This window comes from Mustela lutreola, chromosome 1 (genome assembly GCF_030435805.1).
Source record: "Mustela lutreola isolate mMusLut2 chromosome 1, mMusLut2.pri, whole genome shotgun sequence".
Taxonomy (NCBI): Eukaryota; Metazoa; Chordata; class Mammalia; order Carnivora; family Mustelidae; genus Mustela; species Mustela lutreola.
This window is the reverse complement of record NC_081290.1, coordinates 6,109,967-6,129,535: the sequence shown is the minus strand read 5'-3', so window position 1 is coordinate 6,129,535 and position 19,569 is coordinate 6,109,967. Positions and strand designations below refer to the sequence as shown.

The following is a 19,569-nucleotide window of genomic DNA, read 5'->3' as shown; positions in this document are numbered from 1 at the left end:
TTATATTTGCTGCCCCTAAAGCAGGACAGAGTCAAAATACTGTGCACAACTAGGTGGAGATGATTTTATAGCTTCAGTGTTTCAATTTTGTTTCCTAAGTGAAAACAGATGGTTACATTTAAGCTTAGCTACATTGTTTAAGCGTATCCCTCCTGCTCAGGATCTTGGCAGTAGTTGCCTGTGTGTTAGTCTAGGAAGGTGGTTTATCAGAATGGTCCTTCAAAGTCTGAATTTTCTTGTTAAAATGTTAAAGTGAGAATGCCTTGGAAATGTTAGAAATCACTGTTTTTTTTGAGGAGTGATGTTAGTGATTGTTAGTGTGGGAAACATTCAAAATCATAAACACCTCAAGCCGGATGGGCAGGGGAGAAGTGGTTGTGAGTTTTGTAAGATGAAAGGGATACTGTACTCAGGGTAAGAGATCTGGGAATTCTATTCATTCTAAACTGAATTTTGAATAAATGACTAATTACTTATATACAGAGAACTAAAGATTTACTCATCTATAAGACATGAGCTGTAAAAGTAACGTCCCCATGGGGATGGGTATCAGCATGGCGGCACACACGACGAGAGCTCCATAGGCAGACAGACTGACCCTGTTTCCCCCTGACTTCAGCAGTGGCAGAGATGATGGCTCTGATAGCAGTTTCAATGAAAAACAGGAGTGGAGAGATCAGGAGTGGAAATTTACCCAGAAAACAACAATGTGTCAGTGACATTCAGTCCAGAAGAGAAATTTCCAAGCACCATTTCATTGCCCATTAGGGGAGAGAATAGTTCTCATTACAGAAATCCTAAGAAAGGTAGGAAAACGTAAATTAAATTTGAGTTTGACTGGTATTAGAGCCTCATACTCTGTATCCCTTTAGGTGCTCTATAGCCCTTTAAACTGTTGGTATGCTGCAGAGAGCAAATGTAACCCATCCTCTGCTGTGCGTAAGCAAGTATTACAGGATCCTATTTAAGATATAAAGAGCACAGAGAAGAAATAATAAAGAGCTGCCCAAGTGCTTGGGGCACTGTGCCCTTCAGCTAAGGGACACTGATAAGAAAAACCGAATGGAATTCCTGAAAAATGGGAAAACATATTTTCAGGGGCATAAATCCCAATGCGAAGAGAAAAAATAAGGAAAAGATATAGGCTTTAAACAGCTAGAAAAAAAAATCCTTGTTTTCTAGAATGTATCTTCAAAGACATTTGGTAGGCATTCTAATAGCTACGGTTAACTTTCTAATAATAAAATTTTAGATGCAGAATCATTCTTTATCGTTTCAAATTTCCAAAAATCTGTGTTAAAGGTGTGGTACAATGTATTTTAAACAAACAAGTATTCTTAAATATCCTGCTCTCTTCTGACTCTGCTGCTGGCCAGGATAATGCAAGATGGCTGCTCCGACTCTGTTTTCCTGTCTGTAGAACAAGGGTAAAAAGCTCGGCCTGCAGAGTTACCCAGGTTGTTAATTTCATACATATACGTTAAATTACATACACGGTATTGTCCTGGGTAGCTGGCAGGAATCCAGTAAAGGCTGCAGGGTCACGTGAGTAGTGGTCTTAGTATACCAAACTAGACCCAGACTGCTCAATGTGTGCATATTTTGTCCAGTCAGTTTACTGAGCATCAATTTCAGAATCTGCAGAAATGTTGGGGAAACTTTCAAGTGTGTGTGCGAGTCTGTGTCCATGTCTGTGAAATGTCCGAGCTTTGCAATCTGCGAATAAAACATCTTGGGAGAAAGAAATTACACTCAGTGGTAAAGGATCCCTCGTCTTCTCCCCCTAGTGCTGTTGACTCTAAAACGTCCATTGCAACATCTCATCATAGTTTTCTCCATTTCTGGTCTTTCTGTTTTATAATATTTTATAAAATGCAAACTTAATCCAAGGCATGTCTTGTGATCTTTCTGGATCTAGAAGAGGAACAGGCCTAAGTGGAAATAAACAAGGCCCGGAATCTTAAGCAAGAGGGTAGAGACCTATTCACTCCCACTCTCTGAGCAATTTATGACCGGTGAAGTTCTCTAATGAGCACAGAACGAGAGCATTGCATCTTCTCTTAATTAGTTTGACAGAGACTCATTTAAATTTGAAAAGATTCCCAGGCTCCGGATAGCCAAGGAAGGTTCTGAATTCCTTTTGCATCTTAATTCTGTTTTTGTTGTGGTGGCTCTGGGGAATGTCAACATCTGAAGACGAATAAAGCCCACGTCCTGGCCAGGGACCTCCACATCTCCTATTTCTAAGTGCCATGAACCAATACGCTTTGGCTTTGCAGCTACAGAATCCAACACAAAGCACCAGGTTCTGCGAGATTACTGTTGGCCTTGGTTTCTAGGGAATTTTTTTTTTCTTCTCATGCCTAACAAGAGCTAGGCTGGCCTTCAAGGGCCAGCTTTACATCAGAATGAATCACTAATCTGATGTGCTGGTACACACCAAAACTGATGAATTCACTAAACTCTGAATTGTTTTGACCCTCCATACTTAAAACCATCATGGATATTAGGTTTTCACCAGCCTTTGGTGATCCGTGGAAACAAGTCATCAGGAGGCCATATATACTCCCAGTATGTATGGATACATATCTGTATGGGTATGTGTGGCCGTATTTACCCTTCAGCCGATAGTTACCCTGACTGGACGTTATCAGCGTTGTTAGCGTTGTTAGCGTTGTCAGCGTTGTCAGCGTCCGTATGCCGACGGTGGCCTTGACTCCCCTTGTCAGCCTCGCCCTCGCTCTAGCTGCCCACTGGGCGGTGCCCAGTCATAAAGCCCACGAGCATGGCCATCCGTCCACCCTCGCTGGCCTGGCCAGGCCCGGTGGGGCCAGCTGCGAAGGTCTTGAGAAGTGCCCTTCACAATGCCTACAAAGAAAGGCCCCTCTAGGCTGGCCAGCTACACTCCTGACTGGGACCTGCTCTCAGGGGACCGTCTACACACAGACAGCGTTGAGGGGAAGGACAGCGTTGGCCTGGTCTACCAAAGCTAGGCATGGAGCTCTTGAGTGGGTTCATTCATCAGGTCAGTCCGGTCTATGGTTCTTCAGCCAAGTGTCCCATGCGTGCCTCCCACTGCCGCCATCTTTCCCGCTGACTCAACGCAGATTCCTCTGCTTCCTCGATCCACCGTAATAGAGCCAGAATGGAACATCCAAGAAAAGGAGGCCAGAAATGCTGGGACTGATTGAAAGAGAGACAGAGCTTGCAGACCATTTACTGTTGTCTCAAGTCCATTGACCTGTTCGTTTGAGGCTATTCTTTGTGGTCCTTTCCTTGGCGGAGGTGGGGTAGCGTGGTGCCGGCTCCGAATGGGGTGGGAGCCAGTCCCTGCTTTACCATTTCTTTCTGGAAGAACCTTGAGCAAGTTTTACCTCTTTGAGCGACCTTCTCCTGTCCCGCGAAACAAGGATGGTGATGTGAGACTGAGCTGAGCTGACATCTGTAGAGTGCTTCACCTTACGGCCGCGTGGGACAGTTTCTCAAAGTGGGTCCCTGGGCCATTAGGGTCTCTGAGGAACTTGTTAGAAATGCAAATTCTCAGGCCTCAAGATTTTAAAAAAACGCTCAGGGGTGGAGAATGTATTTGTGAGTCATATATCTGATAAGGGGTTCATCTAAAACATACGGAACTCAATGATAAGCAACCTGATTACAGAAATGGCAGAGAACTTGAAAAGAGGTTTCTCCCAAGATGTCACACAGATGTCCAATAGGCACATGAGAAGATGCTCAACATCAGTAATAACTAGGGAAATGAAAATCAAAGCTATAATAAAATATTACCGCCTACCCACTAGATGGCTAATGGGAAAAAAATCGGTCTTGGAGAGGATATGGAGAAATTGGAAACTTTGCACGCTGTGGGGAACGGTGTGATGGTTTCTCAGAAAATTAAGCCTAGGATTACTATATGATCTAGCTATTTTCCTGCTGGGTAGAGACCCCAGGTCACGGTGGCTGTACACACACTTTCATAGCAGCGTGTTCATAACAGCCTAGAGATGGAAGTAACTCAAGGTCCATCCGTGGACAGACGATGAACAACATGTGGTCTTGCCAGACGATGAAATAGTCGGTCTTAAAAAGGAAGGAAATTCTGACACATGTTACAGCGTGGATAAACCTTAAGGACATTATGCTGAGTGAAATAAGGCGGTCACAAGCAGACAAATTCTGTGTTTCCGCTTACATGAGATGCCTAGAGTAGGCTACCTTACAGAGACAGTGGAAAAGTGGGAGATAGAATGTACACACGGGGAAGAATATTGGTTACACGATGCTGTGAGGACACTTAACGTTACTGAAGTGCACAGCTAAAAATGGTGGAAGGGAAAAATCTCATGTGTATTTTACCACAGTTAAAAATTTCAAGAGTGGAGCTCGGTAGTCTGAGTTTTAACAAGCCCTTTGGGTAGTTCTGATACTTGCTTAAGCCTGAGAACCCTTGATATACAACAAGCATTTAATGAATGGTGGCTTCTAAGATAATAATATCACTATTATAGATGCATCAGTAAAATAACAATGATGTTCAATATAGTTTGATTTAAAGTGTATTTGATATTCTAATTTTTGAAAATTAGTGAGGTGTGGGGCACCTGGGTGGCTCAGTCGGTTAAGCATCTGACTTCGCTCAGGTTAAGATCTCAGGGTCCTGGGGTGGATCCCCGCATGGGGCTCTCTGCACCCCGCAGGGAGTCCTCTAATCTCTCTCTCCCTTTGCCTCTTCCCCCCACTTACACACATGTATGCTCTCTCTCTCTCTCTCTCTCTCAAATAAATGAAATCTTTGAAAAAGGAAAGAAAGAAAGAAATTAGTGAGTTGTGTTTGAAAAATCCTGCTAAGTGAATTTGGGATATACAGTTATCAAGAATTCCTCTTCCCTAACCACTTTACAGTTCGGAAAGCTTGTCTATGTTTCTAATTTCCCGACAGCTGAATGGAGAAGGGCGCACATTAATTTCTAAAGGATACATTCAGCCTTGTGAAGCTGAGAAATCATTCTTTCCAGGCTCTCAGGACGTCAGTGTCCACATAGAACATTTTTAGCATCTGTTTCTGACCATTATTGTCTTCAGCATCACTGCCCTATGTTTTTTGACTGTGAAAAGCCAAATAATGTTGTAAACTTTTTCTTTCCTTTTGAATGCTTCCCTCAGCATCAGAATAGATGTCAAGAGCAGTGTTAGCAGTATCTCTGTGCCCATCTAGCACATTCCAAGTGGACAGTGTAGAGTTATTATATACCCACGCCATTTGAGATTCTGACGGAAGTTAACAGCGGAGACAACATTAATTTACTTTTTCAGTAGATACTCCTGAACTGTTAACATTTTATTAGCCTTGAGTTTAGATGACCAGACTTGTTTCAGGCAGTTCTTGCCACCTGGTGCACATTTTGCTTTATTTGTATTTATCTTTTGGAGGGCAAAGGGCAAAGGGCTTTGAAGAGTCCCCCAGGCAAGCAAAGGAGAAGTGTTTCTTCAAGAAACATTGATGGCCTGTTGTTTTCCTTTACAAAGAGCAACAAGGATGTAATGTCAGTGCTACACTTGACTGTCATCGGTCAAACCAAAGCCAACAAGCCAGTGCCGGTCTTTTTAAAAAAACAAAAACAAAAACAAAACAAAACAAAAACCGAGGACATTTAGTAACCACCATGTTGTGTTTCCAGCCCAAGAAAGCCACCCTCATTTCAGAAAATGTTTACTTTCTTGCTCTTAGTGAGTGATGTGCCTGAAAGTCTGAGAGAAGTCATAGCATTTGTGGAAAGGTTCTATTTGTTTAGCAAGACCATAGCTATTAAAATTTTTGGTAATTTTGATTTTCTGAAAAAGAGAGAACTGGTTCTGAGGACATTTCTGCCTTGAGAATGAGAAAATTGATGAAAAAAAAAAAAGATGAAAGAAAAAAGAAAAAGCCAAGTGGTTAGCGTTATCTGTATTAATGAGAAATTTGGAGGTTCAGCCTCCTGGCGGGCAGATGTAGCTGTACTCCTTTGTTTTATGCCGTCCCCTTCATGTATTTTCGAACGGCCATATACCTCGGTACGCTCTTGTGCTGATTCTTGTTGGTTTGCATGTGTGTTTTTTCCAGGGAGGTGCCCTCTGCGCACCCATCCTCACTTTCCCATGTTTTCATCTGTCATCTTGGGTTTTCTTATGAAGTGAGATTGGCGTCCCTGCGGAGGGATCCTGGGGTTACTCCTGTCCGAGCGGAGTCGGGGTTCTCTCCCTTTCTCAGCATGCAGCCTCTCACTCACGGAGGGACTGTCTCCAGACCCAGCTACGGTGGCGCTGGGATTCCGGGGATTGGTGGTGTGAGGGGCTTCCTCCCCTGCGTTCACTAGTCCTCGTTCAGAGGAGAAGACATTCAGCGGTTTAACCATCTTAACCATCTTAACCAGCCTGTCTTCCACAGTGGATGGGACAGGAGGACCTGCTGGAAGTGCTGCTTATTTAAAAAACCTGCAGAAAAGTGCGCAGCCCTAGATGGCGAATGTGCCCCCCACTCTTCGCACGTTGAAATCTAATCCCCAGTGTGATGGTATTTGCAGGTGGGGGTCTTTAGGGGGTGGTTAGGTCATAAAGCTGGAGCTCTCGTAATGGGATAAGTGCTCTTACAAAAGAGACCCCAGAGGGCTCTCTGGAACCTTCTGCCATGTGAGGTTCTAGCAAAAAGACAGTTTTCTAGGAACCAGAAAGTGGGCTCTCCCCAGACACCATCTGCTGGCGCCTTGATCTTGGACTGCCCAGGCTCCAGAACTGTGAGAAATAATTTTCTCTTGTTTCTAAGCCACCCAGACTATGGTATTTTGTTACAGCAGTTCAGACAGGCTATGACATGTACATAATAATTTTTTTTTAATTTTTTAAAAATTTAAAAATTTTTAATTTTTTTTATAAACATATATTTTTATCCCCAGGGGTATAGGCCTGTGAATCACCAGGTTTACACACTTCACAGCACTCACCAAAGGTACATAATAATTTTTAACCATTTCTAAGTGGACCGTCCCGTGGTATCACACACACTCACGTTGCTGTGCACCCTCCACCACCAGCCATCTCCAGAACATCAAGGCCACGTTCTTCGTCACTTCTGGCCTCGGTTCTCAAGTTCCAGCTGACTCCATGTCCCATCTGGGTCTCTCAAAGTCTGCGTGCCTGTCTTGGTCATTGAACTTGGAGGGTGGTAAGGCTTCTTTTTTTCTTTCTTTTTCTCCTCCCACCCCCCGCCCGTTTGTAACAAACACTACGTGATGAATTGGTTTCTGTGGAATTCAAACGATCTTGTTTTGGTTATTTCTTATCGGGAAAGCTGATTTTTTTTTTTAAGAGTGATGGCAGAAGTGAAGGGTGGGGGTGGAGCGCTCCTCTTGTGAACCAATTTAGGCAAAAAGGAAGTGGTGAGCTGATGCGGTACTGTTCCTGGAGATGTATTCTGGGTACCACTCTCAAAGAATGGAGGCTCCCAGCTTTTACCCAGTAAAGCTTCGGGTTGTACCTTAGGGCAACCTCGTTACAGGTTTTGTATTTGCTGTCCCTTGATCAGAGCTTCTTAAGGTCATGGTGCCCTTGGGCTCCCATTATGTGGGTGGGGGAGGTTCTCTTATACTCAGTGTGCACAGCATACCAGGAACCCTACACCAGATAGAGGGAACGTGCCCAGCCTCTCGCTCAGCCTGATGAGGGATGACTTCTCTAGGGATACACCCTCTGCTGGTTCCAACTTCTGGAGCTTCTCAGGGTTCCCCTGAAGGGAACACAGCCATCTTCGTCTGGTGTCTGGTTTACTTGCTGTGGAAGTAGGTTTGTGCAATACAGGCTGAGTCAGTCACATGTTGAAAAAGATACACTTTACTTCTTGGAATATTCTTGGAAGAGAAACTTGCTCAGATTCATTTCTTTTTGATCCAAAAGTCGCCTTCCCCACCCTCCCGCCCACATTGTTATAAACCCCTCATGTCTCTCTCAGCCTCTCTGGGAAAATTTTACATTTTGTTTTGGAGGTACTCTTTTCTTCCAGATATGGCAATGTCCACGAGTAGTTTATCAGACACAAGCAGAAAAATGTTAAGCTATGCAGCCACTCATACCTCTTGGGTCTCCGGAGGCAGGATTTCTAGTGAAATCTCTGGCTAATTGACAATAATGTTAGGCGTGGAACTAGTTTGTTGAGCCAAACAAGAAAAATAGGAGTGGGAGCAGTGCCCATGACATAAGAATACTGAAAACTTTGTGGAGCCAACCTGGAAACCTAATGGTCTGTTAGCCATTAATTTTAATTTTCCTGTGTAATTGCGAATAAATCCCAGGGCACAACTTGGGAGATACTAAATAGCCTCTAAAGAGATTTTAGTCAGGCTTAAAAATGTTTTCTTTCTGCCAGAACTTCAGTGGTCCTCATTTTTTTTTTTTAAGATTTTATTTATTTATTTGACAGAGATCACAAGCAGGCAGAGAGGCAGGCAGAGAGAGGAGGAAGCAGGCTCCCTGCTGAGCAGAGAGCCCGATGCGGGGCTCGATCCCAGGACCCTGAGATCATGACCTGAGCCGAAGGCAGAGGCTTTAACCCACTGAGCCACCCAGGTGTCCTGGTCCTCATATTTTAGACCAGTTACTATTATTATTAAATTTTCTATACTGAAAAATAATTTAGTTTGATAATGACATTGATTTCAGACAACATTTAGTCACATGTCACAAATATTCCGTAAAGTACAAAGTCATAAATTTAGGTTCTTCTTAAGACAAACATTATTGAATAACCAAGATACAGCCGATCCATATAGTAGCCATCATCCTAGCCTCTTGTAAACATTAGATCACTGGACTTCTAAATTGTAGGAAAAAACAAAAACAAGGAGAAGGGAGAGTTTCCAGCATATGAAGTTGGAGGGGCTGTTATGAGAGGTCATCCAACGTTCTCCTCACGCTTCCACGGCCCCCGCCCCACCGCTGTGTCCATTGCGGGAAACTCCTCCATGATGTCTCGCTCAGAGGCTCATGCAGTCTCCCTTTGCATGGTTTTCAGGTCAAGGAGCTCCGTACCTGACAGGTCAGCCCTTTGCTTATTTGCGTGCAGTTGTAAGAAGGTTGAATCTATGAGTTCCTGAACTCGCTGAGTAACCTCTGACCATACTCCTTGCCAAGGCAAGGTGTTATTTTATGCTGTCAAATTTTATAAATGTATGTGCATAGCTCACACAGAGTATTTACCGTCCTCTATTAGTATTTTAGCGGAGTTGTTATTTTGCAAGGAGTTATGTAGCTGTGTTACATGGGCAATGTCTTATCTGTGTCATTAGCCTGTCCTTCCTTCGCTTTGATAAAGAGCTCCCAGGTAGTCCTGGGAACATACTACGGATGGGTGGGCTGGCACAGAAGTGAGAAAAATCAGATAGGACTTTGACGGACGTCACCCGTTCCAACCTGAACTTCATCTTCGACTTCCATTTGGCTTCTCTGTTGATGCCAAGGAAAAGAGGGTCGTCCCTAGGTTCAGGCACACCAAGGGCATAACTGAGAGAGGGCTAGAGCAGGAGCCGGCCCCTCGGTCCCGGCTGTCATTGGCCGTGCTGTTGCCCTCTTCACTGCAGAGGAAATGGGCCAAGAACAGCACAATATGCCTTCTGCTCAGCAAACTGCTAAATCATACAGTCCTGGAGCTGGAAGACCAAGCCCTGTATTTCACGGATAGGAAAATTGATTTAATAGTCTTTTACAGGATATCTACCCGACTGGCAAACTTAGATGGCTACAGACAAGAAATACAAGTGAGTGAAGTGGGCAAGGTACAAAATGAGAATAAATGGCCCTTTTATCCGCGAATGCATTGGGGAGTGGTGAGGACGGGGGCGAACTGGAAGGCTAATGCCCCCTTTAAAGGGGGCAACAGACGCTCAGCTCCAAGATTGTTATTATGAAGGAATGCAGTCCCCGGGCTGCCAGAAATCTGGATTTTTATGTGAATGATCCCAAATGATTGAATGTTCAGACCGAAAGTGCTGTGTGGACTAACACAGGACAGGCTAACTGAAACAAGCCTGTGAGCCAGTTTCTGCTTGGAGATGCCGGTCCCAGGTTGGGGAGCTCATGCATCGGTTGGTTTCTGAGTAAGGGCATTACGGAGTGGGACCGTGAGTGGATCCAGATGGTTCTCTGCAGTTGGCCTTTCCCAATCCCTCCTCCTTCTCCAGAAAAGATTGAGTTAAGCTCTGCATCACCCACCAGAGAAGTGCCTGGTTGTCCTCTGAGATCACTTGACCTTATGAGGGTGCAAAGGAAGAAGCTGGTTGAGAATGAGAGTGTGGGGAGTGAGTCCACAAAATAGGCAAGAAAAGAGCAGGAACACAGAACCACGGAAGGTCAAGCACATTTGAAAAATTTTGGTGTGAAAAACTTCAAATTCTGTGTCTCTTTCTTGAAAAAGTCCCATTACTTAGTCTGCACGACAAGTGCCACCTTCCACCAAGAGCATAGTTTGCAGATTAGACATCAGGGCTTTTTAGTCTCATGGGACACAGAGATTGATGAGTTCTCTGTAATTTCGAGTGCCACATGCCCTTAGAGGGTCAGACGGCCAAGGTGCCTGACGGGAGTGCTGGGGACGTGCTGTCCTGCCTGGAAACCAACGATTTAAGCCAACTGATGCTACGACACGGCATGTTTTCATTTACGGGGACCCGTGGGAGGAATGCAGCCCTGGTGCCTCTCCTCATTCATCACCGTGTTCACAAATCCTGTTTGAAGTTGAAAGGAAATCGTCATCCTGTGGCTTCACGGCTGTTTTACGGGTCCGAGGTTTATTTATTTTTTATTTTTTTTATTTTTTTTAAGATTTTATTTATTTATTTGACAGAGAGAGATTACAAGTAGGCTGAGAGGCAGGCAGAGAGAGAGAGGAGGAAGCAGGCTCCCCGCTGAGCAGAGAGCCCGATGCGGAACTCGATCCCAGGACCCTGGGATCATGACCTGAGCCGAAGGCAGAGGCTTAACCCACTGAGCCACCCAGGCGCCCCGAGTCCGAGGTTTAGAGGTGACTGAGCACGAACTCATGGACGGAGGCGTGTGAAGCCGTGATGGGAGAGGGGCCTGTGCTGTGCTTCTCACTCAGCGAGGGAAGGTGCCAAGGGCCAAGTCCCCGAAGACGGAAAGTGCTTCTCCTTCGGAGAATTCTTGTCCCAGTGGAATGTGGAGCATTTCCGAATTAGGCAGCATTTGGAGTTTGGAATGGGTGGTGGGATCAAGAACAGTCTGGTCCCTCAGTTTCAAATCCGTGTGTCCGGTGCGAGGGTGTGTCAAGCGAGGTAGAGAAAGTCTTCGCTGTGTGGCCCCCACACTGATCTCCAGCTTTGGGGTCGTCAGATCTGGCCGTGTGGGTTTTAGGGATGAGAAGACTCGGGTGGGTTGTGTCTTCCTTTATGTCAAAGATGTGGAAGCAGAGCTAGGCTCCAGAGGGCAGAATTAGGATTAGAACCAGTGGGCTGAAGCTAAAGGGAGGGAGAAGTCACGTTTGATATGAGGAAGAGTATTCTAGCAATGAGAGCTGCTTGAAAATAGAAGAGGCTGGCGCCTTGGGGGCTCAGTCAGTTAAGTGTCTGCCTTCGGCTCAGATCATGGTCTTGGGGTCCTGGGATCGAGCCCCGCATCAGGCTCCCTGCTCGGTGGGAAGCCTGCTTCTCCCTCTCCCACTCTCCCTGCTTGTGGTCCCTCTCTTGCTGTACCTCTCTGTGCCAAAAAAATAAATAAATAAAATATTAAAAACAACAGCAACAACAACTAGAAAATAGAAGAGACCTCGGGCCAGGATTGAACAGTGGTCTGGTGGTGGATATTCTAAAAGACATTCAGGTGTCCTGTGGGGCCCAGGTAAGAGGAAGGGCCCGTTCTTAGCTACCTGGAGATACTATGATTCTGATAATCTGGTTTGGAATTCTGAAAAGATTAAACCTCCTGTATTTCCTGATTCCTGGGTCTTAAATCCAGTTTTAAGAACAATGCTCTAGCTCCCGTGTCTACCATTTGAGTTTCCCCAGTGTAGGAATTAGCATACAGCTGGTGGTGAGGGTAAGAGAGTTATGTAAGCAATATGAAATGGGAAGAAGTCCCAGAAGTCAAAGTGAAGCTAATGTGTATTTAAAAATCAACTTAGAGGTGCCTGCGTAGCTCTGTAGGTTAGGCATCCAACTCTTGATCTCAGCTTGTCTTGACCTCAGGGTTGTGAGTTGGAGCCCCGCGTTGGGCTCCATGCTGGGCGTGGAGCCTACTTTAAAAAGTTAAAAAATAGGGCACCTGGGTAGCTCAGTTGGTTAAGCGACTGCCTTTAGGTCAGGTCATGATCCTGTAGTCCTGGGATCGAGTCCCCCATCAGGCTCCCTACTTGGCGGGGAGTCTGCTTCTCCCTCCGACCCTCCCTCTTCTCATGCGCTCTCTCTCTCTCTCTCTCTCTCTCTCTCAAACAAATAAATAAAAATCTTTAAAAAAAAAATCAACTTAATTCACACTTGAAAGCTGAATCAGAGTGGTTTGTGTTTTATCCAAAATAAATACAATTGGTGGTTAAAAGCGCTGACCCCAGAGCCAGACTGCCTGTGGTCAAGTCCTAGCTCTTAGACTAGACTGTGAGCAAATCACTTGACTTTTCAGTGCCTCGGTTTCATTGTCTGTGAAATGGAGTTAACGGTAGTACTTGCCTCACAGGGTTTGTGGGGAGAGATAAGAAGACTGAGGGCAAATAAAACATCTGGAACTGAGAATGGCACACAGTAGGAGATTAACACCACCAGCTGTGGCTGCTGCCGCTGTTACGAAACAGAATGATACGTTGTGTTTACGGAGCTGACCTGATGGACTAAATTCTACTTTTTTCCCAAAGAATTTATTTAGTTCAAACAATAGCCCATGTTGGCGTTTGAAAGGTATCTATCTTAACTGACTGTCTTCCTGTCTGATGTTATAGAGACTCTGTGTCAGAACGAAAATATATTTTTAAAAGATTTTTATTTTTTTAAAATTTATTAGTTGACAGAGCAAGCAAGCAGCAGAAGGAGAGGGAGAAGCAGGCTCCCCACTGAGCAGGGAGCCCGATGCGGGACTTGATCCCAGGACCCCAAGATCAAGACCTGAGCCGAAGGCAGACTCCTAACCAACTGAGCCACCCAGGCATCCCAAAATGATGATATATCTGATGAAAGAGTTAAAGGAAGGTTTTGGTAACAGGAACACGGCTGGGTATTTGAGACTTCAGCCTTATAGACCAGAGCTAACATGTGTGATTATTTCATTGCATGACAGAAATGTATTTAGCCATTTAAGGGTATTTTGCTTGTTAATTATCAAAGAATTTAATTCTCTAAGATGTAGTTTCAGGTTGATGGTATATTAGGAGTTACAGGAATTGGTCCATACTAATTTTACCTTTTTGACCAAGAATTAACACATAGATTCTTAGCTCAAGTATGAGAGCTAAATCTAAGATACCTGGATAGTCCTGTAGAAAGCTAATTTTTTAACATTAAAATATGAACTGTCAGAATGACAATTTGAAACTAATCAACACATATATGTTTGGATACACACAGTATATTTTGCATGTAGTGTGTTTATTTGTACACATATTTATTGTATGATAGAATCCTCAAATTTGTCTTCATATTAGTATAATCCGAGCTGAATTTAAGAATGAGATAACAGAAAGCACAGCAAGTTGTCATGAACACGAAGATGAAAAGATGAGGCTCTTGATCTTGGACTGGTCTCCGCCTCTGCTCATGAAGGTGTCCGATGGCCAGTTAGAAATAAACAACAAAGCTGGAGCAATGCTGTAATTTGGGAATCATCTCCGTGGAGGGGACCGTTAACGATGAGATCCCAGGCACCTGGGTGGCTCAGGCGGTTAAGCGTCTGCCTTCAGCTCAGGTCATGATTCCAGGGTGCTGGGATTGAGTCCCACATCGGGCTCCTGCTCAGTGCGAAGTCTGCTTCTCCTTCTCCCTACTCCCAACCCTGGGCTTGGGCTCTCTCTTGTTCTCTGTCTCTCTCCTCAAATAAATAAATAAAATCTTAAAAAAAAAAAAGAAAAAAGAAAAAGATGAGCTCCCTGAGGAAGAAAGCAGAAGCAGCAGAGAGAAGAGCCTTGTAGTTGGTACTTAGAGCAAGAAAAAAGTTACAGCAAAGGGACATGCGGAGGAATAATAAGGACACGCTGTTCTGGAAGCCACGGGGGAAAGTTATAAGGGCAGGGGTTGGTCAGCAGGCCGACGCTGAAGAGGGGTGGGCTGGACGCTGAGAAGAGCCCGCCAGATTTGGCCATGGAGAGGGAGCAGTTTGGACAACCAGAGCCTACCTGTGGGGCTTTATGAAGGTCCATGGAGAAGGAGACAGAGGCCGACAGGGCAGGGACATCTTGCAGATGTCCGGCTGCAGAAGCAGTAGCAGGAGGCGGGTGCAGGTCGCCAGGCTGAGGGACCCCACCACTGTCTTTCATGGTAGCCTGGAGGCATCGCCCAACTCCCTGCTGAAGGGTGCGATCCCTGGGTGCCCCCTCCGGCCGCGTAAGTCGGTTCCCCAGAGAGCGGCCCCTCATGGGCAGCATGAGGCGATCTAGAGGAAGCAGCCCCAAGAGATTGAAAAGGTTTGGAAAATGAGCCTGATGTCAGTAGGGTTCAGTGGGATTAGTGGATTCCTCCTTTTTTTTTTTTTCCCCTATGTCCACTCTAAGAGCCTCTTACTGCCAAATATTTTTTAAAAACAAAAAGAAAGGGGCTCCTGGGTGGCTCAGTGGGTTAAGCCTCTACTTCGGCTCAGGTCATTATCCCAGGGTCCTGGGATCGAGCCCCGCATCGGGCTCTCTGCTCCACGGGGAGCCTGCTTCCTCCTCTCTCTGCCTGCCTCTCTGCCTACCAAATAAATAAATAAAATCTTTAAAAAACAACAACAACAGCAGCAAAAACAAGAAGAAAGCTCTATCAGTCAAGGGCAGAGTCTCAGCGCTGCTGAGAGCCTCCCAGTTGGCCAACCCTGGCACTGGGAAGGGACCAAGCGCCAGGGCGGGCTCGGGCTCGGGGCCCGTTGCGGGTGAAGTTGTCTGAGGACATTACTGCTGCTCCTGAAAGGTCACTCCAGACAAGCTGAGTTGACCTAACACTGGAGAAGACAAAACACAAACAGTATGAAGAAGGATTTCTCCTAAGAATCCGTTTATATGCTTTCCGAATCCCCAAGCCACCGGGTTTGTCCCAAAGCAAACTTGAAACGTTGACCCTTGGAGGTTTTTTGTTTATACAGTGGTTTGAGCAAAGCTTTATTTTCTCTTCCCCGTCTTTTCCTTCTCCTTAGATGAGATGCTGATCTCAGATGCATGGAAAATATAGGTCCAGTTTTTCAGGTTTTTTGTGTTTTTTTTGTTGTTTTACTCTGATGTAATCTGAATTTTCTTCCATTCTTTCTGACTTTATTCAGTTTTGGCAACTGGCTGAGTTGACTGACGAGGTTTGATAGGAGCCCTCCTGTGCTTAACGTTAACATTGTGCGCCCCCCCAACCCCTCAGGCATTTCTTCCCTGTGTATTTGTCCCTTAGAGGCGAGCTACAGCGGAGGAACTCATCAGGCACAACACGGGCTTGCTGAACTGCAGTCCTGCGCTCACTCCTGCCCGCTTCCTGCCCGCTCACTCCTGCCCACTCCTTTACTTGATGTCAGTAAAATGGCAGCTCTCAGCAAGGGAACATTCTTGATTCCTGAGACAGGGAACGAAGCCAGGCACTTGTAGGTTTGTTTTCAAATGAACTGGTTCTTATGTTGTAAATATTTAACTAATTCACCATAGTATTCCTACGGAAGTTCCCATTAGGTTTTCAGAGATTTCTACTTCCCACAGGCAGATAAAGCTTCCTTTGCTTTCCAGAACCCTCTTAAAGCAAATAGAGATTATATTCCATGGAGTTTGGTTTGAAAAGGAACAAAAAGTGGGATCTGAGAGGCGTATTTTTTCCCGTGGTTGAGGCAAGGAGGCTGTGGGGAGCGACGTCTGCTGGTGACAAATAATGGATGTGATGGTAAATCTTACCAGTGGCCATGAATATTTTTATTGTTCCCCAGGCTGTCTTTGCTTAAATTGTGGGTGGTGATGGCTAAAAGCACAGGGTTTTTTTCTTCTTTGTTTATAGTTTTGAGAACTAGACGGAGGGATGTTAGCTATGAAAGCTACTGAAGAAAGCTAGGTGATCTTATCTCTCATGAAAATGACTTGAGTCAGCTTTCTTCTGACCTCGGAGCTGTCTGGCTTCCTGAATGCCGGTTTCTCTCTGGCAGCTGCTCTCAGGAAGAAACCCTAGGAATGCATGAGACAGGAGATTTTGATTTACAGCTCACCTCTGTTTAATCTTCTAGTGGTCTATTTGTTTATTTTAGGAAAAGGAGCTCCTTAAAAGACATGTTTTATGCTTTTGACTTCTTTTATGACTCTTCTTTTAAGTTGGGGATATTTTGTCTTCAGGAAATGCATTTTGATTTTTTTTCTTTCCTTTCCCCTTCGTTTTCCTTCCTTCCTTCCTCCTTCTCTCCCTGCCTCGCTCCCTTCCTTCCCTCATTCCCTCCTTCCCCTCTACAACATGAATCTCCTGCTGTCCCAAGCCCATGGACAGCAGGGCAAGAAGTCACCTTAAGTCTGACCATCCAAGCTTATCACTCAGTACACCGCCTTTCAGAATGTCTAATGGCACTTGGGCCACAAATGACTGTTAAGGTCAAAGACCATAAGCATGAGTCAAACTGAAAACATTACCTTGCAGAGCCAGTCTGTCTGCCTGGTCACTTAGCAGTTTATAAAACTTGACTCCTAGCTAGAAAGCTAATTGCCAGAGGACACAGGGAAAGCACTGGGCTCTCACTGAGAAACCTTTATTTACTATGTGGCCCGAAGGATGGCCTGGACCTTTCGAGGACTCAGTAAGAACACTTTTTATTTCTTGTAAGAAAGGTGACAAAAAGAAGAATTTTAAAATATTATTATTCAATTGAGTCCTTAAAGTCCTTTTTTCTCTGTAATTGACAAAATCTTTCTTGGATGATTATCAGGTTCCAACATCTTTTTCTGCCTCTTTCCTATTTAGCTCCAGATTTGCGCGAAACACCAAAGTGTTTCTGGGCATTGTGAGCTGAGTGTGGGACTGAAAGAACACTCTTGGAATCTGAAATAAGAGACCTCTGGGGGGGTGGGGGGTGGGGAAAGGAGCAAACACTCTCCCGAGCGCTGGGGCGGCCCGCAACTGGGGATTCTGCACTTTCTGTCTCCAGCGTTTAGTGGAGAGAGCCTCAGCCTCCGTTCAGCTCCGAACCGCGTCTTTGGTTTTGTTTTGCTTCTAATCCCCAGCACGTTAATCTTTGCAATCGATGCACGTGCATTTTACATTTAGGTCATCTCAGTGTTTCTCGCCAAGTGTTTTTTCTGAAAGATCCATTTAAAAAAAAAGTGGACATTCTGAAAGGGTCATTTTTTAGTACATAAACAAAATGATCGTGAGGCCTTCACACGCCCCCCTTATTTCGCATTAAAATGCCAGCGTGAAATGCGATGGCCCGGTCTGCACGCGGACACGGCGGCCTGCGGCCCTTCGTCCCGGCTCGTCGGGGCCGCGGGTCCGGGCCGCCGGCTCCGCGCTCGCTGCTGGGGGCTCCGGGGCGCGCCGCTCCGACGCTGCAGCGCTCGTCCGCGGAAGACAGCCTGCGGGAGCCCCGGGGTCCCCCGGCGGCCGGCCCGGCCGCCCGAACTCCATTCTCGGGAAGTTTCTGAGTTTCCCGGGAGATGAAGCACGAGCGACATTTGCCCCAGCCTGAGTCCTTGGAGAAGGCCGCGCCGTTTTGTTCCGCTGGTTTCCGAGAGCGGGGGGCGGGGCGGGGGCGGGGCGAGCGGATTCCCGGGCGGGCGGGGCGGGGCGAGGGGCGGGGAGGGGGCGGGGCGAGCGGATTCCCGGGCGGGCGGGGCGGGGGCGAGGGGCGGGGAGGGGGCGGGGCGAGCGGATTCCCGGGCGGGCGGGGCGGGGCGGGGCGAGGGGCGGGGCGGTCCTCGCCAGCCTCCCTTCCCCGCCCAAACCCGGTGCGCTCCGCTCCTCCTCCGTCACGTTTTTGCGCAGCGCGGTTTTGGGTGCTGTGAGTTAGGCCGCGCTGGAAGAAGCCAGAGAGAACTTAGAATGAGATGCTTGAAATCAGTCAGTGTGTTCCGAGCACCTCCGAGCTAGTAGCGGGTAAGTGCACCTGTTGCAAGTTCTGGAGCAGCCTCCGTTCCTTTTCGGATTTAGTGAGGATACTGAACATGGGAAAAACTGAATTAAACCCAGATGAGGCCTGCTGTGTTTGCAAATGTTTTGAAGTGGTCTGTGATCGATTTTAATACTTTTCTGAGTTAAAAGGAATCCTAGCATATGATTTATACTTTTTATACCTTTAGGAGCCTGGTGAGTGCTCTCATAATTTCATGTCTTTGTTAACCCCTCTAGCCAACTACATCCTGTTGTAAACGTATTTGTCTTCCCTTTAGATTCCAAGCAACTGGGCAGCAGGATGGTGTTCCTTTTGTCCACCAGCGTACCCCTAGCGTTCAGCACAGTGCCTGTCTGTTGGAGGTGTGCACTGGATTTTTGTCAAAGGCCCCATTGAGTCCGGATGTCACTCAGCTTGCTTTACATGTAGAAAAGTCCCTTGATCCTTCGGTTTTTCCCTGGAGAAAGGAGAGAAGGCGCAGAGTGTACCTGGGGTGGTCAAGTCAGCAGGTGTCCGCTCTTTCTGGTGTGAGAGTAGAAATGGCATCCTACAGATTTCAGACTGAAGCACAAAAGGGCTGTGACTAGACAGTGCATAGGGCCCTTGGGTCCGGGCGGGCCCTGACTCGTGTAATTGGCGTGGCTAGAAATCAAAGGAAAGAAATCGTGCCCTCAGAGTGAACAGTGCTTCTAGCGGTATAAAATGACTGTGAGATTCCACATCGCCAGATGGAGATGATGTTAAATCTGCCCTTTATCTTTAGGGAATTCGGAAAGCAATGTAGTTGCCTGCACATAAGTTGTTGGTATTTAAGTAAGAGAGCTGGGGCTGCACTGGTGCTGCTCACTGAGGCATTTCTGCTAAAAGGTGACTTAAAACTTCCTTAAACTATTCATTTTTAAATATACATTCCTACTGTCTATCTCAAATGCTGCTGACCATCTCCAAGGTTGCCTGAATAATAAAAATGTCAGATAATGAGGTTTGTAGTTGAGAAATTGCTGGAATTAAGAAACGTAATCTTAGTTTAGCATGGGTAGAATTCCCCAAAGTCACTGCCACTGTGCGGTCAATGCCAGCATTTTATCTGCATCATCTCTGATCACCCACTGAGAAGGAGGTGCTCTTGTCTATTTACAGATGAAGGAATTGAAGCTCAGAAGTGAGACATCTTGACAAGATCGCTTAGTATGAATGTGGCAGATCTGGGGTTTGAAATTTGGTTGGTCTTCCCCAAAGCCCCTGCTCTTTACTCTATGTTTCTTCAGGATAAAGGCACTCTTGACTCTTGTTTCCTTAGGT

At 46.0% G+C, this 19,569-nt stretch overlaps 1 protein-coding gene and 1 long non-coding RNA gene across 6 annotated transcripts in view; one reads left to right on the top strand and one right to left on the bottom strand.

Moving 5' to 3' along the window:
- The window catches only part of SHROOM3 (shroom family member 3), a 299,368-nt gene that overhangs the window by 155,192 nt on the left and 124,607 nt on the right, over positions 1–19,569 (top strand). The window contains exon 1 of one of the 4 annotated variants that reach the window (XM_059158868.1): positions 18,093–18,251. The exons of the other annotated variants lie outside the window; for them this stretch is intronic. The gene's annotated coding sequence lies outside the window, so the exon portion shown is untranslated. Of the gene's footprint in view, positions 1–18,092; positions 18,252–19,569 lie in introns of those variants that run through there. 4 annotated transcript variants of the gene reach the window in all.
- LOC131822610 (uncharacterized) lies at positions 4,717–7,227 on the bottom strand. 2 transcript variants are annotated; one of them, XR_009350292.1, is made up of 3 exons: positions 6,978–7,227; positions 6,048–6,185; positions 4,717–5,516 (listed from the first exon to the last, which is right to left on the bottom strand). It is a non-coding gene; the product is annotated as an uncharacterized LOC131822610 (long non-coding RNA). The 2 variants fall into 2 exon arrangements; XR_009350291.1 differs by lacking the exon at positions 4,717–5,516 and having other exon boundaries at positions 5,930–6,185.